The following is a 22,903-nucleotide window of genomic DNA, read 5'->3' as shown; positions in this document are numbered from 1 at the left end:
CGAAGCATCCCCATTTTTCCACGGTTTTTGTAGTAACGACACGGCAATGTCAAAATATACCTCAAAAACAGAGGAAATTAACAATACGCATCATGTGCATTGAAAGTACTGTTATATAAACAGAAGAGGAGGAAGGGAAGAAATGAAACGCATGGAGACAACCAGACGCGCAGTTGGTTTGCCACCATGCACAGGGGGAAGAGGTGAGGGGATGGATTAAAGTAAAGTATGTGTGAGAAGAGGTAAGAGAGCACCGTCAGGATACGTCTACGCCTGGTCAATGCACGATTATGCAAGTGGTTCTTAATCAGGTCGATTTTGAAAAAAAAAACAAGTAATGTCAATGCCGTTTTGCTGGCCTGCGACGCGTTGAGGCGCGATCTGAGAATATTCTCTTCAAAAAGAGGTATCTCATCTACTTTATCCAGCGTGCATATTCGTCAAAGATTTTAGGAATATTTCATAAATTTGGCAAGCAGCGCTTATAAAGCCTGAAACAATGCTTGAAAGCCATATTTAGCAGGCGGCTGTGATACTTATGAGTTTTCCGAGTGTATAGGTTTAGGGGCTAAGAAGGATCTCTTTCTTCCCGTCTCTCATACATTCCTGATTATTTCTCTCCTCCACTTCTCATCCCCCGTGCGGTGTTGTTGAGGTGACCTCCACTGATTAAGACAGATCTCTCTCCACAAAAACAATCAAAGGTCAATCATAAAAAAATGAATATGTTTCAGTGTTTGTTTCTTGAAGACACTGACATATGTAATAAATACTGAGATAACGAATGTGTTGGCATCCTAAGTGCTCATCGTTTTCTTGTGTGCTAAACAATAGTGGGCTGTGATGAAACGAGGACACCTGAACTGCGAAAGTGATAAAAAAAATACCAGCAAGTACTGTGCCTGTGTTTATTCAGGGCGAACGTATCTGCTCGTCCACACTAAAATTTCTCTCACAGGCTACTCTTCGAACTTGGCCGATGTAGCCTCCTTGAGTAGACCTCAAGAAGATTAAAGCTCCTTAATCTTCTTTATCACAGGTGCTCTCCTGTCGTTCATTTCCAGGAGCCTCCAGTCTTTTTAAGCGCTTGTTGTGGTGGCACGCGCCTTCCGGTGTTGCATGGCGCGCTTTGCTTGCCAGTTGCGTAGCTGCTTTTACGAATGCAGAAAGAGGCTTGTGTTATCAAAGGGTATCGAGCAACTTGTGGAATACGGCAATAAAAATGTGAAGTTATGGACAGAATTAGTTTGGCGTGCGCAGCCTATCTTCTGACACAAGCTGCCAACCATTTACAATGGCAGGCTGCGTCCCTCGAGCTGTTGCGGACGCCTAACTAAAGCTGTTTTCCGGACATGACGGCAAAAGGGCCACTTGGCAGTTTTATTTCTTTTACTCTTGAATAACTGCGAGTAATGGTGCTCTGCGTTGTGTTGAATGATCGAGATCGTAGAGTGCAATTTCGCCGAAAATTTAGCTTAATAAAGAAAGATCACAAAGCGAATGTTGACTATGATGTCTAATCAAACGAGAAAGTAAACCACCGGCGTCAACTCGAGTGATGCAAAAATATTCCACCATCTCCCGCTAAAGGGAACCATGTGCAGATGCGATGCGGGAGGCGCTAACGCTTACACTGGCAGAGGCGTTGACGCTGGCGCTTATCGCGGCGTTTGCGCAGGAGAGAAAACTGGGGAGGCACGAAGCACGCTGTGATGGACTGGTGTTTCCTACTGGAACATGCCAATCGCTGTTAATTGTAAACGAGAGACAGAAAACGCCGAGTGGATCCAGAGACCCGCAGTCAGCTTTTAGTTAACGCGCACGCTGCGAATTTTTATTGTTCAACAACGCACAAGAGATACCTCCCACAGAGACTACCTTGGAGGTCAAGAGCGCGGGCAGTCGGTTGTTTCAATAAAAGAACTCGCCTGCTCCGGCGTTGCGAAAGGGGAGAGGGAGAGCGTAGGATATTAGAGAGGTGGAGGAAACGCACATGCACACCAAGGTTGGTCACGCCACACACCTGATTGAGCTCGACGCTATAGGAACTTTCGCATGTAAAATTATCAGGCGATGACGTCACCACAGGACGTCATCAAGATGTCCCGCATCGCTAGTATTTGTGATGTCATCTTTTCAGGCACTTTCGCCTCCATCGAAAACGCGGCCACCGAGGCCGGTATTCGATCCCAAGACCTTTGAATGAGCCGTCGAGCAACGCAACCACTGAACCAATCTGGTGGGCGCACTTCACATACAGTGATTTTGCATGATGCCGTAATCACGTTACGCCATCGCTAGGGCAAGGATGAGCCGATCACGGAGGCTGGGCAGAACGAGTTTAGGTGCAGAAATCTTTCAATGTCTCCAATCCCGGAGGCTACACAAGCAATGTTAGGTGCAAAAACCTCTTGAAGGATAGAGTGGAGGATCATTATATCGACTGAGAAGAAAAAAAGGACGGCTCGAGCCTCCGAGAATGAACGAGGGAACATGTAAGTTTTTTTTTCTTTTACCCTGAAATAAATGTTCATTCTAAAAAAAGCGTTCAAAACCTTTTCCTTTTACTTCAAAGTTTCAGGACATAACCGTAATTATATCTTGAGTTTTGGGTCCCAAAACCGCCATATGATTGTGAGTGATTCCCTAGTGGAGGACTCCGGAATTTGGACCGTTTGGTGTTGTTTAACGGGCACTGTCATCGCACAGTACACGGGCCTCCATACCCTTTCGCCTCCATCGGAATGAAACTACCGCGGCAGGGATCGAACCCGTGACCTTTGAGTCAGAAGCCAAGCACTGCAGGCGGACTGGGGCTAAAACGCAGTTCATCTCAAGTATGGTAATGAAGTTGTTCTGGAATAACTCCGACATAGTTGCATAAATTAAGGACAGCATTCATCCAGTCCTTTACGATGGACATCCACTGCGATTCCCAGTTGCAATTAACGTGTGACGTAGCGTCGACTTCTCATGTGCCGCGCGCGGTTCGGACAGGCCCATTTACACCCGGCGAACCAGCGCACAGTGTTCATAATGAATAAATTACCTGGCAAGCTGGATCAGATGTTTCCTTCAATTGAGCATTCGTTCTAACACGATATCCTGTGTTTACACTTTCTATGCTTCTGGAGGCATACTTATCAAAAGAATAAAACAGCACGTAAGAACTTCCTGTTTACAACCCACTCTGCTGAATCAGACAGTACGGTGGTTAGAAAATAATGTCTTTTTTGTGAACTGGTGAATTTTAGCAATCTTCTGACGTCTTATTCGTAGGTCATAATTCATTATGTGCAACTGTGTGTGTGTGTGTGTGTGTGTGTGTGTGTGTGTGTGTGTGTGTGTGTGTGTGTGTGTGTGTGTGTGTGTGTGTGTGTGTGTGTGTGTGTGTGTGTGTGTGTGTGTCCATGAGGGCCCTTTACACAGGAGGAGTCCTTATTCTGGGACACCACTGGACAAGGCCGCTACCCGTGCCCGTTGGACTAGAGCTCTTTGAGCCTCAAGCCTTGAGCAACGGAGTAGGGCTGCCTCCCATGCCTCTCTAGTTGGGAAGGATTAGGAAGAAGGGAAGGATTCATTTGACATTCCCACACCATGTGAAAGTTATCGGAGACTTCCCCACAGTGAGGGCACCGCCCATTGACTTTCGAGTCAAAAATGTTTTACTACTGCAGGACACCACGCGGTGTTCGTCTGCAGGTGCCTTAGGGTTCGTTCATAAGCCTTACTCAGGCCCTTAGCAGGCACCGGGAAAAGCCGATGTTGTTCGCAATAGTACACCAGGATTTCTCTAAACCGTAGAAGCGGTTGGCTAGTCTCTGAGCCGGAAAAGCCTGGGTGAGGTGCCTCGTGGTTAAGCGCGCGGGCGGCCGCATCCGCAGCCTCGTTATTTCTAAGGTACAGGTGGCTCGGAGTCCAAACAGTGCGTTTTGGTGAGGGGTCTAAATCCCTGACGGCTCGCTTTAGAATATCGTAGCCTAAAGGTGATACTTTGCCCGCCAGATAACTTTCAAAGGCTCGGCGTGAGTCTGTAATGCTTACGATAGAGTCCGTGTGCGAGGCGGCTAGTGCTATTGCTACCTCCTCAGCGCGTGTGGCGTTGGAAGCCCGATAGGAGAGCCCGTTAACGCGTTTGTTTTGGTGAACTACGGCGGCCGTGTAGAATCCAGCGGGCGACGGTCCTGCCACATCAACGTAGTATACACCTGGCTTAGATCCATATTGGCGTTCGAGCGCCACTGTGCGCGCCCCTCGTCTGCCTTCGTGTGTCTGTGAGTGCATGTTTCAAGGAAGGGGAGGAACCCAGAGCTTGTGGCGCCACAGCTCAGGAAGTCTGCATGTCTCCTCTGAAATGCAGTCATGTTGCATGTGCAGGTGGCCTAACAAGCGGTGCCCAGATACGCTCTGCGAAAATCGCATATATTGGTTGAAGAGGTGCGACTCCTTCAATTCCTGATAAGAGTTTAGCACTCCCAGAGCCGACATCTTGGCATTGGAGGTAGTTACCGGTAAGTCTAAAGCTCGATTTGTAGCCTTCTTAATAATGGCGCCGATGCGCTGGTCGTGTTACTTGGTAATGCGAAGATATGGTACGGAGTAGAGGATTCGGCTTAGTACAAAGGCATGGACGAGTCGAATCATATCCCTGCCCCTCAATCCGCGTTTGTTGGAAACGCGGTGGATCATACGTCCGACCTGTTCGCCTATGCGTTTCAGTTTGGTAATGGTTGAGTCCGGTCTGAGTCTGTTATGAATGAACAGGCCCAGGATCCGGATCTCCTCGACTTCTCTGACAGGAGCTCCCATCAAAAATATATGTAAGTTCGTGTCGTCATTGGGGTTTGCTCTGACGTGCAGAAGCTCTGATCTTGCAGGAGCGCATTGGAGACCACAGCGGAGAGCATAGCTATCGACTATAGGGGCAGCCCGCTGTAGGCGGTCTTCCATTTCTGCAAGGCTAGCTTCAGTAGTCCAAATTGTTATACCATCCGCGTAGAGTGCGTGATGAATTCCTTCCATCCGGGCCAATAATGTGGGAGCTGCATCATATCAATGTTGAAAAGGAGTGGTGACAAAACTGCTTCTTGGGGCGTACCCCTTGTGCCCATAGTGTATGGGTCATATTCATCATCCTCAACTTTAAGGAAGGCCTGACGCTTCGAGAGGAATTCTCTTACCTCGGCAAATGCCTTGGCACCGCAATCTGAAGAGCTCAGATTTGCCAGAATGCTACCATGACGAACGTTATCAAAGGCACCTTTAAGATCAAGAGCAAGAATATAGCCATGTCGTTGTGTCACATGACAGTGGGTTCTATTATGTCACAATGCAACTGAAGAAGGACATCCTGAGCAGACATATGTGGGCGAAACCCAAACATAGTGTCTGCTAAGAGGCCCTTAACTTCCATGCATGGAGAGAGGGGATCCCGAACCAATCTCTCCATAAGTTTACCCACACATGAAGTTAGTGAGATAGGCCTCAGGTTGTCTGTATTCGCCATCTTGCCTGGTATAGGAATGAAAGTGACTAAGGAGGTCTTGAAGTCTATGCGAAGTGGACGTCCATCCCAAGTCTGATTTATGTACTCTAGCAAGTGAAGGCAAGTCGAGTCTGAAAGATTCGCCAACAGTTAGACTGTTTTGCGATCTCTACTTAGAGCCGCACCTCTGCGCATCTTAGCTAAAGCCGCCCTTAGGTCATGTATCATAAAAGGGGCATCCATGTCTGGATTAGGCTTGCCCGTGTACTCGTACTCGGGCCCAATGGGTCCTCTATATGACAGAGATATCGGTCACACAGGGTATCCGCGAGCTGAGCCGCCGTGCCTCGGTACCCGTGCAAAGCCTGCCGCAGTTGTCGCAGCGTCTCTCCACTCGTCGGACTATACGGTCAATAAGGCTGCGAAAGAGGCGCCACGTCGCTTATGAGCTCATTTCGCGCGCTGCTGTAATACACTTCACAACCCAATTTGAGTCAGTAACCTAGGTTGCATACTGTGCGGCTTGTTCGGTGAGGTCAGTAATGCGACCCTTAAGTTTGCGATTAAGCCTTTGTTTTTTTCCACCGCTTGGTAAGATTCCTACGTGCCTCCCACAGGTGTGGGAGGTGATTGTATACTGCGGGGATTTCTGCGGTAGTCTGAAGCATCTTAACATGTTCTTGCTGAATCGCATGCAAATGCTTTGCTCATTGCGCATAGCCGCCGGAAAAGAGCACGGAAGGAATGTGTTGCTTTCTAAAGTTATTCCAATCAGTCAATTTGGCTTGGCCCCATTTGTTGCGAGTCGCCTTCATCAGAAGAGTGATCCGGAGAAGGCAGTGATCGCTACCAAGTGATTCCCCTAGGTTTTCTCAGACGTGATCTTTAACGTTCGTTACGAAAGACAGGTCAGGACACGTGTCCCGGGTTACCGAATCACCCATGCGTGTGGGACATGCCGGATCCGTGAGAAACGTAAGACGAAATGGGGAGATTAGCTCAACTCTGCCAACTTGCGTCCTCTCGCCGTTTTAAAGTGGTAACCCCAATAAAGGCTTGGAGCGTTGAAGTCTCCAACTATTTCTAGAGGTTCTTCCGCAGCGAATTTTAACGCACGATAGAAAATTTCATGAAAAGTCACACGGGACTTATGTGGAGGGCAGTAAATGTTCAGTAAGTGTATGGAGGGATCTCGGCGCTTAAGTGGCAGGACCTTGACCATACTCGGGTCTTGTGCGTTATTCAATTCAAGGTCGACAGCGACTGTGGTGTAGGCCTTGTTCACCAAGATACACGTTCTAGGACCCCCCTGGAATAAGCAATACCCAGTGAATTTAGCTTCTCACCCTGGCTCCTGAAGAGCCAGGATCGCCGGTGACGTACCAAGCGACTGCAGGTAGAGCTGGAGGTGTGACGGTTTCTTCCAATTTCGAAAACCCCTAAAGTTCCACTGAACGATCCCGAATCTTTCTTCGATTATTTTATTAGTGGCTTTCCGCTGGCGTCGGGTAGCCATAGGGAATATTACTTTTAATTATTGGGCGCAGGCTCGATCTTCGATGGTGATGGCACTTCAGGCAGTGGCAGCAGCATCTCCGGGGAGGAAGCCGCGATTATATGTTCCTGCGAGGCTGTGTCTTGACGAGGAATCACCGTTCGCCAATGCGTATCTGGTCGTGGGGAACGCGAGTGAGAGTGGCTTTTCCTAAATTGAACGCTGGCCCTGCCCTCCATTATGGACATAACAGACTCGTTCACTGCGGGAGTTATGCTCTCCGCAATCTGCAAGAGCTCGCGTTGGCAGAGTTCCTTGAAAGAAGCCCTGACGCCTTCAAAAATTTTGTTTGGCATGTCCGCTATCGTGTGTTTTAAATGTTCTAAGCGGTGCTCACATGCCCGACTGGTGTGCTGCTCATGGACTGCTAGTAGCTAGGCAGCCCTGACGCAACCGAGGCCCTATCATCCAGGTCCACTGGCTCAGTTTGCTGCATAAGCTCCGAATAACCAGCATGCGCCTGAGGCTCTGTAAGCCTGGCCAATTTTGCCTCTAGCTCCTGATTTTTTTTTTGCTAAAATTTCAGTGTGGTGCCACAGTTCAGCATTTTGCCGCTGTAGGGCGACTTCGGTAGGGGAGAGGGAGAGGGGACCGTAGGCAACCCCACCCCAACCGCTCACTTTTGTTTGGGCGTTTGCCAGGAATGGGAGGTATCCGGAGTTGAAGTTTGGTGCCTTCGTCCTGGTCTCAGCATTGTTGGTCGTCTTGACTTGCCCAGGTCTTCCCGGTGCAGAAGAAGGTTTCTTGGTGTTCACTGTGGAGGACGGAGCTTCCTTGGGAGCTGACGTCCGCGTCGTATTGCTCGGTGACATTCTCGGCTTGATCGGCTTCCGGTACTTGTCTCTACAGTCAGCCGCACCGGTTAGAAGGCTGCCTCCACAGATGAGGCAACGAGGTGTGCACTCGTGTTCAGCAGCACCCTCGGAAGTGGTGACCACTTGAGAGCCACGCGGCTACAGCGTCCCGACTGCGGCTTCAGGCAGATGTCAGCCCGATGCCATACTGTGCCGCATCGGTGACAGGCGGAAATCGTCTTCTTATAAATCTCACAGGGATGACATGATCACTGCAGTGGACATGACGGGGCACCCTCTTGCCTTCAAAGGCAAGAGGCCACTGCCACGTCGGTTTCACCCAATTTTCTCACACAGGGGATGTTGCCGTGCTTCCACATCAGGTTTTGCTTGAGAGAGCCTGATGTGTCGTTGGGATCAATGTTGATGACACCCTTGCAGACGTCACCTGGAGCTTCAGCGTGACCGCGGAACAGAGGAGTCGGCGGGTCCGGACTACCACCATGATGTCACTGAGGAGCTTCTCGCTGGTGGGCACTGAGTTCAGTCCACACACAAATACATTTCGATCCATACGGGCCAGACGGTGAGTTCTACCTCCCCACAGTCATGTATCAGGTTGCGTACAGCAGCACCGGCTTGACCTGGAACGAAGGTCACCTTCTGATCCAGCGTTTTGTATGGCTTGAGCACCACGATGAGTTTATCACACCCGATGTGCGGCGTCTGCTTTGGACGCCTCCGGGGTTTGCAGGTTTCTTCCTTCAAGGCCGCGCTAGCTGCATCTCCATCTGTAGCAGGTGCAGAGCGAGGCGCCGGTTGTTGCTAGATGGCGGCTTCGGTGTCCTTGGGGGCCAGCGTTTTCTGCTTGCGTCAGCATATTCGGACCATATCGTCCAAAAGTTTTGTTTAGAAAAATTTATTGCCACAAACGTCAATAACACTCAACAGAACATTTCCTTCTTAGACATACTCTAACGATGATGACAAAACAGACGTCATTTACATGAACATGGATATGAGATGACGTTGAAAGAACATGTACATTCGATGGCTCACACAAACACAACCACAAAAAATATTTCGAGGTAAACAAGAGACACAAATAAAACATAAATGTGTACATTTTGCATATTTACATGTTGGCATGCCATTTCTGCCGGTGCATCGACAGATCAGCCTACCAATACCAGGCCGGCCGAAAGACAAGTTTCACTCGTCCGTCATAGACCGACACAAAAAGGCAAGACCAGTGCCGAAGGAATTCCTCTTCACCGAGGACGAAAAGCTCCTCCGACAAAACAGACAGCAGCTCCGAGTTTAACCGTTATAGGGTCGGGTAGAGCGCGCGGTGGCGGCGGCCCGCTGCAACCGCCTCGCAGCGGTTGCGCCAGAGGCAGAAACAGCCGGCAACAATGAGAAGACAAGCGAAGCGGCCTCGCGAACAACGCCCAGAAGAAACAAAATGATTTACTCTGAGGCAGCGAAATCCGGCATGTACGGCTCTCCAAAAAATGCGAGCAATGACACAATACCTCAGAAAATGCTGATTTGTTTCCCGAAGGGAGCAGTTCGGACATGTTGCTGACTGGACTATTCTCCACCTTTCAAAGCTGTCGAGAGTGGGAAGCACACCCCATCCCAGGCGCCACATGAAGTCCCGGAGGTGTCCAGGCAAAAAAGAAGCCGTTAAGGTGCTCCAAGAGACCCGTCTAGAGCGAGCACGGCGGGCTGGCGGGACCAACGGAAGCAACAAAGCAGCAGTTGTCTCAACTATGTGGTTCAAAACATCTATGCCAGGACAGCTCGACTTGACATGGCGAAAAAATGCAACAGTTGTTGCATAAAACGCAGGAAGTGTTATTGACTGCGGCCCCCTGTTAAGTTGCACATTAGGCATCAAATGCCGACGGTGAGTACCTAGAAAGTAATATGCAAGCGTTCGTGCGGGAGATTCCTCCCCTTGCACTAGGCGCAAAAGGAAGCGCAGTGCCAGCAGCCGACCGCGTATGGACACTGAAGCGAAAGCAAAGCCTACCTCAGAACGCTGCTGTCCCAGTGCCGCGCGAGAGACCAACTCAGTGCCGCCTGACCAAAAAAAGGAACACAAAGCAGACAGCAGTGATCGCACGATGCGTAAAGATGGTTGCACGACGTGAGAAAGGTACCAAATGCGACCGCAAAATACAGTCTGCGCTAGTTACCTCCGCTCAAGAAGCAGGAAGTCAAAATCCCGTGCATCCTGAATTTTCAGTCTTACTTCTTCGAGAGCGTTTAACCAAACAGATTCGCAAATGCCGTAGTGGTTGTATAAAATACCTAAAATACGAAGGGACACGGCCGGATGAATGGGAAAACCGGCGCTAAGTCTGGAGTTTGGAGAGCCAATGAAGAAATACCGGGATTTGGAGATGTTCAACGCTGCACCTGAAATGTCGCCATACTGGGAAAATACATGCAGGCTGCGTGAAAGACTATCTTCATCTGAAAGGTACAAGGTTATATCATCAGCGAAAGCTGTGACTTTCATGACACTGCTACCAGGAAGCGCAAGACCCCGGACACGTGAATCCGCGTCAAGAGCACGCAAGTATGGCTCAAGGCTGAGGACAAATAGCACAGGAGACAATGGACATCCCTGACGGACCCCACGTGTTATGGAAAAAGCGGCACTTTCCCAGCCATCCAGAACTAGTATGCTTTTCAGACCAGTGTACGTATTTTTAATCATTTCCACAAACCAATTAGAAAAGCCGAAGGCTGTGAGCACATTAAGGATATACGCGTGCTCTAGTCGGTCAAACGCTTTTTCCTGGTCCAAAGACACAAGGATACCACGCGCAGATCGCGACAGAATATAGGCTATGATATCCCGTGTGGTATATGACAAGCTGTCTATTTCTCGTCTAAGCACTGATGAAGTCTGGTGATGACCTACCAGGGTGTTCAACAGACCCCTCAAATGTTGAACGGCTGCCGCCGCGAATATCTTATAGTCAACGTTAAGGAGCGTGATAGGTCTCCAATCTTCAGGATCAACAGAGGAAGCATCACCTTTTGGAATAAGCACAATGCGTCCATCTAGAAAACTTTATGGAAAGACACCGTCCTCGTAGCATCGGCGGATTACCGCGGTAAAGGTAGCACCAATATCATCCCAAAATGTCAAGTAAAACTCAACAGGAAAACCGTCTGGCCCTGGGGCCGTTCCACGTTTCATAAATTTCAGTGCCGCCTTTACCTCTTCAGCCGACGGAGGGATGTGCAGGCAATCCGCAGCTTCTTGAGGAATACGGGGCAAATTTCTAAGCATTGGCGGTGTTTCATCACAGTTAGTCCGCATGGCCGAACACTACATTGCTTCAAAATGCGCCAAGAAAACAGATCGATCACGCGTAGGAAGCCGCTGCGCAGGTGGTATTTGTGCTGTCATAGAGACAGATGGCTCTGATTGCCCAAAAAACGAATGTCTCGCGTAGCGCAGCACCTCGGTATGTGCGCATGGGTTGTGTCTACAGCGCCATGCTGCTGCCGCCAGGGACGAAGCAGCAGTCAAGCGTTGAAAGCGTTCACGCAGTTCACGCTGCCACACTCGCATCAGAGGAGAAGGCGTCTCGGCGCGTAAAGCAATGCGTAACTTCATCGCAGTATCAGCAAGCTCTTGAGAAACGCGTCGACGAAGCGAACGCCCCTCTACTGCGCAGCGCAGGCGCCACTGTGTTTTAAGCGCATCCCAATCTTCAGGACCAGATGCCGTGAGCGACACACGTATTGCGCGTGACAAATCTGATCTTGAGTGCGCGTCCTGCAGGACGCGAACATCAAGACGCCATGGCTTTTCTGAAAAAGAAAATGGAAATTCGAGCTTCAAGACAATAGGCCGATGATCAGATACGTACACAGGAGAAGGTGGGAAGGACGGAACGCATAAATCAGAGACAAACGCCTCTAACGCTCGTGGAATATAAGCCCGGTCGAGCCTGCTGGAGGATCGTCCACGTCGCCACGTCCAAACAAAGGTGCTTCCGTGCACTACATTGTGCGCGTCTAGTAATGAAAAGTGGTGGACAAGGCGACGCAGGTCGCGTGAATTCCAAGCAGACCGGCCCATGCCAGGACCTTGTACATTGGTTCGCGTATTTAGAACGCAGTTGAAGTCGCCAATCAGAATGACATCACGACCGTCAAGAAAAAAAATTCCGCCATATCCACGAAGTGAATGATGATGAGTGGGCGAAGCTCCGGAGGTAAACCTGGTAAACCATGAATCCTCTGTACATTTTGCCCACTCGATTTTATTACATCGCTCCCCCTAGCGTACGTCGCCGCACTAAATCGAACGATTGCCTTCAACCAATGACACGCGCCATATGTGACATCATTCCTATTTTATAAGATCTCGCGTCTTTTATCAACTACAAGTACCGCTTTCTAGTTTATAACATCTTGCATCCTTTCATCATTAACTACAAGTACCACCATTTAGTAAACACTACAAGAACTAAACGAGAGGTGGCTACATGGATGGATGGATGGATGCTATGAGCGTCCCCTTTATAACGGGGTGGTGACAAGTATGCCACCAGGCTCGACAAAAAAAAAAAAAAAAAAAAACCTTTTTTTTTTTATGTTGGCCTAATGCCTCTACTTCGATAAATTCTATCTTAATAGAAAAAAAGGTAAATTTTCAGCTTAAGTTCTCTGCCATTTACGGCACACTGTCCATATTTTATTTTTCCAATATTTATTTTTGTCCTTTCTATCTAATTTTCTGCCACCAATACTCTAACCGTCTCTTACTTATTTCAATCGCGGGTGTGTTCAGCTTTCCATTGTTGTCCCTAAAACCCAAGGCTTCCTGTAGGCTCGTGCCCAAACGTACACCTGGGTGGATATCTCCACATTCAATCAGAACATGCTCCGCCGTTTCCTTATCTTTCCCGCAGCATGTGCATTGTTCTTCTTCTTTACTGAATCTTGCTTTATAACTACGCGTTCTAAGGCAACCCGATCTCGCTTCAAACAGTAAAGCGCTTCCCCTTGAATTATCGTAAAATGCCTCCCTCCTTATTTCATTTTTGCCCTTTCGGTAGTTACTCAAAGCCGGTTTTTTCTCCATAGCTGCCATCCAGTAAATCCTCTCCGCCTCCCTGACTTTTCCCTTAACGCTCTTTGTTGACATACGGCTTACAATACCAGCCGTATACTTACTAGTGAGTCTTCTAGTTCTTTTTCTCCACTGTGTGTCCACGCTCTTCCTATACAAATAACGGAACACCTTCTCTGCCCATCTACTCTCCTTCATATTTCTTAGCCTTTCTTCGAACCTTATTTTGCTCTGCGCTTCCCTCGCCTCAAAACCTGCCCACCCCATATCGCCCTTTACAGCCTCGTTTGTCGTCTTCCCGTGAGCACCCAACGCGAGGCGTCCCACAGTCCTTTGATTTACATCCATTCCCGCTTGCACCTCTGCCCTCATGCACACCACTGAGTTCCCAAAAGTAAGCCCTGGAACCATTACACCCTTCCACAGACCTCGAAGCACCTCATACCTATTGTATCCCCACAACGCTCTGTGCTTCATTATTGCCGCATTCCTCTTTCCTTTTGCTGCCGAGGCTTTTTCCTGTACCTCCATGTATCTATCACTCTCATTTACCCATACTCCAAGGTACTTGTATTCACTTACCCTCGGTATTTCTTGGCCTTGTATGGACACCGTCTGATCACAGGGATCATTGAATACCATCAATCCACACTTCGTTACACTGAATCCTAGTCCAAGAGCTTCACCTTCCCTTCCGCATATATTCGCCAGCTGCTGTATATCATCTCGACTGTCCGCAAATAAGACGATATCGTCCGCATAAAATAAACCTGGAAGCTTCTGCTCAATCATCATGCCGCCCTGTTTGTGTGACAGATTAAAACCAATGTTGCTACCTTCTAGCGCTTTTTCCATACTCACCATGTACAGCATGAATAACAGCGGGGACAAAGGACATCCCTGTCTCAGACCCCTGCTAACCTCAACGTTCTCTTTGCTATGCATTCCTTCCCACTCTATGCAAACTGTATTTTCTCGGTATATCTCCCTCAAAAGCTGTATACAGTCGTCGCCCATGCCCATTCCTTTCAATATATCCCACAAAATTTCCTGATTAACGTTGTCGTATGCCCCCGTGATGTCTAGAAAAGCCACGTACAAGGGCCTATTCTCTATTTTGGATATTTCTATACACTGAGTGAGAACAAACAGGTTATCGTCTAACCGCCTGTCGACTCGAAATCCGTTCTGAAGTTCTCCCAAAATATCGTTATGTTCGGCCCATGTTTCTATTTTCATTTTTACTGCTTGCATCGCCATCCTGTATAGTACCGATGTAATTGTTAGTGGTCTATACGAGCGAATCTTGTCCTTTTCTCCCTTGCCTTTATAGATTAAGTTCATTCTACTTTGTCGCCAACTGTCCGGTATTTGTCCGTCCTTTAAGCTTTTTTCTACTGCTTTTAACAATGCTTCTTTAGTGTTATGTCCTAGTTCGTTAATGAGTCTAACGGGAATCCCATCTAAACCCGCGGCAGTGCGCTTTGGAATTTTTCCTTCGGCCTTTTTCCAGTTGAAATTATCAAGTACTAGCTCTTCCTCTGTTGCTTTCTCCGCCACACTTTTACTCACCGGGGAGATCCCCTGGACGCTCTTTTGAAACGAATCGGCTGTTACCTTTTGGATGTAACCTAGCGCTTCGTACCCTTCCAATTGATTTCCTCCTTCATCTAGAATATGTTGTTGCGTTGTGACAGACTTCCTACCTAGCGCCTTTATGTGGCTCCAAAAAATCCTAGGCGCGGCCTCCTTTTTTTCGTGTATCTCTGTCATCCAGCGTTCACTTTCACCTTTAATTTTTGCCTCTACCAATTTCTGTACAAGGGATTTTTTCTCTAAATATATTTCCCATATTTTTTTGACTTCGTCCTGCGGCCGCTTCTCCTTTTTTGCCTTTCTATGCTCCCGTGAGGCTTCGCGTCGCTTCTCGATCGCCTCCCGGATTTCCTTGTTCCACCAACTTTTTGGCTTCCTTTTTCCTTTCCAGCAAACAGTTTTCTTCTCTTTCCCTATTTCCTTCGTCATTAGATGTAACAGCTCACTATACTCCCAGTCCTTGCCTGGTATTTCGCCTACTTCTTCCTCGACTCTTGCGGCTATATTTATTATTTGTTTGTCATTTAAATACGAGCTGCCAGACTTTGATTCCATGCTCATGTTTTCAGTTTCGTATCCCATTTGTAATGTTATTCGTTTATGATCACTACCCAAGCTGTTAATGCCTTCCTCGTCTATCCTCATTTCTGTCAGTTTGTGGTAAATTCCTTCAGTCATGAGACAATAATCAATACTTGATTGCTTGTTTCCGACTTCCCATGTGATCTGGCCGTCACATTTAGGCCCCGTGTTAACTATCTCCAGACTATGTTGCTCGCAAAGATCTAGTAATAACTTCCCATTGGTGTCTGAATATCCGTCAAGGTCATGTATGTGGGCATTCATGTCCCCTAGAAGGATGATCTCGGCCCCATTACCAAATTCCTTAATATCCGCACTCATGCAATCCACTATCTCCTGATTCTTTTCTCTGCAGTTATTCCCCGTCCACAAGTAGGCTACCCCTAGCCACGTTTCCTTTCCACCTACTGTGCCCCGAACCCAGAGGTGCTCTGAACACGTCTGTTTCACTCTAACCCATTTGGCTCCGCGGTGAATTAGCATTCCTACACCCCCACCTTTCCTTTCCGATATGGTCCTGTTACACCCTTCCCAAACATAATTTTTAATATGTGGTGGCTCTTCCAAGTCTCTAAGGTGTGTTTCTGTAACCGCATACACGCCTATCTGTTCTTTGTTTAACTGCTCCTCAATCTCTAACCATTTTGCCTTCTTTCTGCCACCCTGCATGTTTATGTAACTAATTGCAACACGCGCCTTTTTCCTTTTTCTTTTACCTTTTTTCTGGTTTTTCGCAATTCTACCTGTCAAAGCGTCCTCCTGGTTGCTTTCCCTGTTACGAGCTACCCCGGACTCCGAAGGGCCCGTGAGCCCCCCAAAAAAGCTACTGCGCGTCCTGCCAGTCGCCAGCCCACCTCGTGTCCAAGCCTCTTATCGAAATGAATCCTGTCTCTTTGGAATCCACCCCACCTGTGCACTTCCCTGTTTAAATCCACTACCTCGAAACCCTTCTCTCGACTAATCCGCCATATCTCCTTGTTTGCGTCGACAACCGCTCTTCGCAGGTTGACGATGCGCACCGGTACTTCCGGTACTGTGCATACTACAATTTGCACCTGGGGGGACACGGTGCGCATGTCATCCACCCCTCTCGCCAAGGCCGTCGCTAGTCCTGACGATTCTTTTTTCAGGACGTCATTTAACCCTCCCGCAATTACAACGAGGTTACGATTGCCAGCCTTAGCTGCGAGTTGTTCACCCGCTTGACTCATTACTGTCCCCAGCGTTTGTCCTGGGAACGTCCCTATCGCAACTCTCTTGTCGCCTTTCACCCTTTCTTTGATTGCCGCTGCGCATCGGACCAAATTTGAGTCACCGGCGATGATGACCTGTTCAGACATTCCTTCTGAAACCTGCACCTGGCTGCTGACTAGGTGACTAGCGTGAGTCACGGCTGCTGGTTTGCTCCCTCCCTCCCTCAAAACTACTTCCCGGTAGCTGGGCCCTGTGGCCAATGTATCTGCCTTTGTCATGCCTGTTTCCTTCATCTCTCCCGCACGGGGGGTCGTCGCCATAATGCTTCCGCCGTCACCTGCGTCTTCGTTCCCTTTCACGACCTTCGATAGGCCCTTCTCGGCTGCCCGGAGCCTTTCTTCCATGGCTGACGTTTTCTCTCGCTCCTTCGCCAATGCATTCTCCAGCGCTGCGATTTTCTCCATGAGCCCACTCTGGACCGCCATCATATTTTTCATTTTCTCCTCGAACTCGCACTGTTTACACTTGGCGTCATCTTCTGCTTTCTCCTCCGCACTAATTTCCACCTTCCGCCCTACCCCGCACTCGGAACACTTTACGGTCTTTTTGACCATGGCTAGCTCAGTTTACCGATGCCCACGTGTTAGAAAACTGTACTAAAATACACTGGTCTAAGCCAAAAAGAACCACAATAATAAATAAATACGCTACACTTCACAGCACCTGCGCATGCACGTGGTCGGTCTACGCGCAGGCTTCAGCCACGTGGTGGCTGGAGAAAAAAAAGACACAGTACAAAATACTAATTAAAAAAAAAACCGTACACCGTACTAGACCTAATCAAGCCTTACGCTAGCGCCTTACGTTCTCATAACGCTACATATAGAGGCAAGCTGGAAACATGCAAAAACACTTATCTGTAGCTGTCATTCCGGAGCTCTCCGGTGCTCATACATACAGGAGACGGTACCGCCATCTAGTGAACACTGCAAGAACTAAACTAGAGGTGGCTACATACAGGGGACGGTACCGCCATCTAGTGAACACTGCAAGAACTAAACTAGAGGTGGCTACATACAGGCTACAGGGGACGCACAGCCCACGCCCTAAGGAGCTTCGCCCCTAAAACACATCCAGGTCTCTAAAAAAGTCATTAGACTGTCCAGCTTGCGCTGGCCATACACACACAGTATCCTTAATCTGAAAGAAAAGTAGCTACAGTCTAAAGCCAAAACCCTGCCCACGCCATCGTAAAAAGCATGATGATCTCGTAATAGAGCTCGATTAAAAATAATAATACCTACTCCCGTGAAACGAGATGTAGCGAAAGAGAAATAACAATCTAGGTTGAACTTTCGTTTAAAAGCAAGCACGTCGGATAGCGAGAAGAAATTGGTTTCCTGGAGGCACAAAACATCACAATTTGCAGCGCGGGCGACACTAATCACTTCAGCCTGCTTTTCCGGACTGCGAAAACCTTGGACGTTCAATGAAATAATATGCAGTGTAGTAGCCATAATAAAAAGTAAAGACTAACGTGGACGCATAGTTCTAGACGGTGTCCTGAAAAGTGTCCAGGGGACACTTGCTTAACCAAATTACAACGCACTGTTCGACCCTCCAGAAGAGGGTCGAGGTTTTTTGAACCGTTCGGATTTACCACGGCTATCACTGCGTTCATTGGAGCAAGAGCTGGAAGTGTGCCCTCGCTTTGTTTCACGTGGAGCTCCCATTTCGACGTCAAAATCGGCAAGGCTAGATAGTCCGATGCTACTATCCAGTCCCATGCTGGAGCCGTCTTCCGAAGACGTGTCCTGAGGAGGTAGGGACTGAGCCGCCGGCAAGCTTGAATCCACATCCTTGATGCTGGCAGCACTGTCCACGTCTCGGCAGGCCGGTCTAGGCACCCTTTGTGTGGGCGATTTTTTACGTGTACGACGCGATGTCGAAGTGGTCGCAGCAACCGCAACAGAAGAGTCTGTGGTATTTTCGCCACTGTTTTCCGAAATAAGAGGGCTCGTAGGGTCAACTCCAACAGAAGCAGCCTGAGAACTGGGGTCATTTGCGCAATGAACATCACGTGGCGTCAGAGAAGAGACACCGACGCCATTTTCAAGGCAGTGCGCTGCGTCTTTCGAAGCGCACGGTTCCTGCACCAGCGGGGAGGCCGACGCGCCAAGCGTCGCATCGACAATCGCGCTTTCGTTGTGCGCTTGGATTGGATTGGATTGGATAAACTTTTATTTGGTCCTCCAAAACACAGATTACTGTGTTGCGGGCAGCTACCACGTGGGGACTGAGATGCCAAGCTCCTCAGCCGCCTCGCGGGCTTGGTGGACAGCCCAGAGCTGATCTGCCAAGGACGAGCTGCGGATTGCTGCTTCCCATCTGGCAGAGGTGATGTGCGATAAAGAGAGAGAGAGAGAGAGATTAATGAAAGAGGAAGAGACAAAAAGGACGCTATTTTCTGCCTCCCGTCGCGGGGGCACGGCTCAGCGCCTTTAGGGATCGGGGAAGGGGAAGTAAAGATGATAGGAAGAAGAGAGGAAGGAAAGAAAAAGTGAATGTCATGGCAAGAGAACGTCTTGTCAGTACAGTCAGTAGTGCGAGTGAAAAGAGTCCGTCTATAAGGCGGCGAGGTCCGCGCAAGCACAGAACTCGAGGAAGGCTCGGAGGGCTTTCGTCTTCGAGCGCGCGGGAAAAAGTATGTCTTCCATTGTTTCGGCAGGTAGTCCAAGCAGACGATAGCGGCTTACCAGTGCGCAACGCTCAGTGGCCAGGTCAGGGCAGGAGCAAACAATATGCTGCAGCGTTTCGTCATCACCGCACCTTCGGCACGCTGGCGATGAAGAGCGACCCGCGGAATACATGCGTGCCGCAGGCCAGACGCTGCCAGTACGCAGGCGAAGCAACAACCGCCGCTCGCATCTGTCCAGGCCGGTCTCCGGAAGGGATGGTGGAGGTTTGCCGCTTGCCACCCGTGTGTCAGGGTGGGCCGTTGGTAAGAGCTTCCGCAGTCGCTGCCGTGAGTAATCCGACTGGGTTACCGCCTTAGTGACTGGCGTGTCGCAGTGGTGTGCTGCCTTAGCGGCGGCGTCAGCCTCCTCGTTGCCAGCTATTCCAACGTGCGAGGGAAGCCAGTGGAGGGACAGGCGCACACCACTCTCTTTGATGGCGGTCAGTTTTGCGTGCAGCAACGCCACAGTTATGCCTGCTTGGTCTGGTTGGAGCAGCGCTTGTAGGGCTGGTCGGGAGTCGCACAGAATCGCCACAGGCAACTGGGGTAACGTGGCAGCAAGGTGGTCGGCTGCCAAGTGAAGGCCGGCCAATTCAGCTGCAGTGGAGCTGGCGTGAAAGGGAAGTCGGCAGCGGATGGTTGTCCCAGTCGATGGTATGACGCAGGCAGCCGCGGCCGAATGGGGGCTGTCCCGAACGGACCCGTCCGTGAATACCAGGAGCTGCCCCTTAAGTCTTTCATGAAGTTTCGCCACGGCTGCCTGATGGAGCTCGCATGCCGGTGTGCGCCTTTTTCTGAGGTTGTCCAGAGTTAATTGTACGTCCAGAGGCTGCTGGTGTGGTGGAGGGGGTTGGATTGGACTGGGGGGATCGGGGACCAGCTCTTCATAGAGAGCGCAGATCTGTGCCATCCGTGACGCTGGTCGGCTCCGCAGTCTCCGAAGGAGGGCAGCGCCCCCGAGGGCCCTGTGAAGGCGATCCACGTGATGCAGCGCCTGTCGTAGCATCAAGAGTGACAGAGGCCAGGTCTGGGCCTCCGCCAGGGTTGCAGCTATGGGTGACTGACGGGGAAGTCCCATGAAGCGCCGAATTGCCATGCGATGTTGCCGCTCCAGTTGCTCCTTGCGGTGTGGCGCTAGCTGCACCAAGGGCAGTGCATAAGTTTGCGCTGTCGTTGCAGCCCCTTCGTAGAGTCTTAGAGCCAGCCGTGAGGTGCACCCTTGGCCCCTGCTGAGCAGTTTGCTTACGGCAGTCTCGACCCTGGTGGCCTTGAGGACGGCGAGCTTAACGGCTGGTATCCAGGTAAGGCGGTGGTCGATCCTTAGCCCCAGGTACGTCACTGCATCGCTCCACGGGATAGGTCGGTCACCTAGCACAAGCCTTCGGACGGCCCTCCGCGCAGTGGCTCTGGGGTGAACCAGCAGTGCCTCCGTCTTCGTGGGCGAAACGTTCAGTCCGATTGCCTTGAAGAAAGAGACGACGGCATCCAAGGAGCGCTGCAGGGAACGCCTTATGGCCGTGAAGTTTTGCCTAGGCCCCTTAACCCACAGTGCCACATCGTCTGCGTACAAGGAGCACTGCGTGGGGTAACGCTTGTCTGCGGGCATCGCGGTCGGCAGCCCCGCTAGCACCAGGTTGAACAGAAAGGGGCTCAGGACGGAACCTTGTGGAACGCCTGCTGTCACTGGCCGTGGATCGCTGAGCGCGCGTCGTACTCTAACCCGGAGGGTGCGTTTTGCCAGAAAGGCACTGATAAAGGTACGTAGGCAGCTCACGATGCCGAGTGTGTCCAAAGCACTCTCTATCGCTATGTGAGGCAAGCTGTCAAAAGCGCTCTGTACATCCAGCAGGACGAGGAGGGCCACTTCGCCGTTGCGCTTGGCCTCCTCCAAGGTAGAGACGACGTCCGCGATCGAGTCTGCTGTGCATCGGTGGCGTCGGAAGCCCGTCTGCTGTTCTGGTAGGAAATCCTTTGCCCCCGCAATCCAATTTAGGCGTGCCAGTGCTATGGCTTCCATGAGCTTGCAGGCAGCAGAGGTGAGAGAAACGGGTCTGTAGGACGTAATGGCGGCACAAGGGCGGCGAGGTTTCCGGATCGGCACCACAACAGCGGTCAGCCAGGCTTCAGGTAGGTTGCCGCTCTGCCATATTTCATTAAAAGTCCTCAACAGGTGTCGTCGTGAGGCCATATCCAGGTTGCGCAGCATCTGGTATGTGATGCCGTCGGCACCAGGGGAACTGCGGCGCTTGGTTCTGGCTAGAGCAACGTTCAGTTCGTGTTCGAAAATAGGGTCCTGACACAGAGATGCGATCTGGCTGGCCGTCCAGGCAGGGTGATGACCTTGCGGTGGCTTGGGAGCAGGCGTGGCGATGAGGGCTGAAGGATTGGCTGGTGGGAGTTCTGTGAAGCGATCGGCCAGTCGCTCTGCCAGTTCTTTTTCACTAATGCCTAAGTAGATGGCCACCGCAATGACGGGTTGCCGCACCATTGGTCCAGTGACGAGGGATCGTAGAAGTCGCCATGCTTTTGCGCCACCTCTTGCCTGACTCAGGGAGAGGCAGATGCCTTGCCAGCTTTGCCGCCTGCGACGGTTGGCATGTCGCCGACATACCGCATCCACACGATTGAAGAGTGTACGTTGAGCTGGGTCATGGGATTTTAGGTACCTTCTCTCAGCCCTGCGCCTCGCAGCCCGTAAGTTCAAGTGATGGAGGTCTGGCACAGGGTGGTGCTCTGGCACCCTGGTCTGGATAGTTGCCGCCTGCGCTGCCACTGCTACCAGATTCAGGAAATCCTGATCCTCTGGGACGTCTCGAAGCTGCCTTCGAAAAGCCCGCCAATCGATCGTACTACACAGCCTCCTCCTTGGGATCTTTCCGCCCACAGGTGAGATGACGATCGGCAGGTGGTCTGAACCCCAGGAGTCAGGCTCCACTGCCCAATCGTACCGGTCCCCTTCACTGGCCAAGGTGACGTCAATGGCGGAGCATGACGGTCGTGCTGTTCTGCGGACGAAAGTGAAGGATCCGGTGTTCAAAACTTGTAGGCCCAGTTGATGGATAACGTCCACCAGATCCCTTCCTCGAGAGGAGCAGGTGCTACTCCCCCACATGGTGTGATGAGCATTCATGTCCCCACATATGAGGTAGTCTCTTCCGAATTTAGCCGTGAGCTGTAACAGCATGGAGGCGTCCCACCGCTGTCCAGGTCGCACATACACAGAGGCCACTGTCGTGTCCACACCGCGAAGCCGCACCGTCACGGCACAACACTCAAGAGCCCCTCCAGTGACATCAGCCACGTTTATGTGCACATGTGGTAGTTCTCGTCGCACGTACACTGCACAACGTGGTCGACCCTGGGGATGTGCACTCGCTATGCACGGCGCGTCCTGGCACGTGTCTAGAGTACACGACGTGATACTTTGGTAACCGATGTATCCGGGAAGTCGCAAGTCGGTCGCTGCTACGTACACTTCCTGCAAAGCAAGCACATCATACTCGCTCTGCAGGAGATGTGAGGAGAGGTCTGCATGCCGCCGCCGCAACGAGTGAGCGTTCCATTGAAGCACACACGGGCGGCGGCGGCGGTGGTTCTCTGCAGCATGCGGATGAGTGTCAGCCATGGTGGCTGCTATGAGGGTGCGCGCCACCTGCCTGAAGGCAGATGGAGCGCAGCTGGTTTTCAGGAGGCAGCAGGTCCGCAACTGCTCTTAACAGGAGCCTCAGGTTTGCATTTTCCTGGTCCACACGAGGCTGGGAAGGTACCTTCGCGGGTGGACGAGTCGTGGTAGAGTCTGGGTGCTTGAGACCAGCCGAAGGGCCCCGTTGTTGTACGCCTGTCTGGCCTGGAT

General features: G+C 50.6%; 1 pseudogene; it reads right to left on the bottom strand.

The window, feature by feature from the left end:
* Window positions 1-3,438: 3,438 nt before the first annotated feature.
* LOC142795421 (uncharacterized) lies at window positions 3,439-5,022 on the bottom strand (annotated as a pseudogene).
* Between the last annotated feature and the right edge of the window lie 17,881 nt (window positions 5,023-22,903).

The sequence above is a fragment of the Rhipicephalus microplus genome, unplaced genomic scaffold, assembly GCF_043290135.1.
Source record: "Rhipicephalus microplus isolate Deutch F79 unplaced genomic scaffold, USDA_Rmic scaffold_667, whole genome shotgun sequence".
NCBI classification, from domain to species: Eukaryota; Metazoa; Arthropoda; class Arachnida; order Ixodida; family Ixodidae; genus Rhipicephalus; species Rhipicephalus microplus.
The sequence above is the reverse complement of the archived record's forward strand: the minus strand, read 5'-3'. Positions and strand labels throughout refer to the sequence as shown.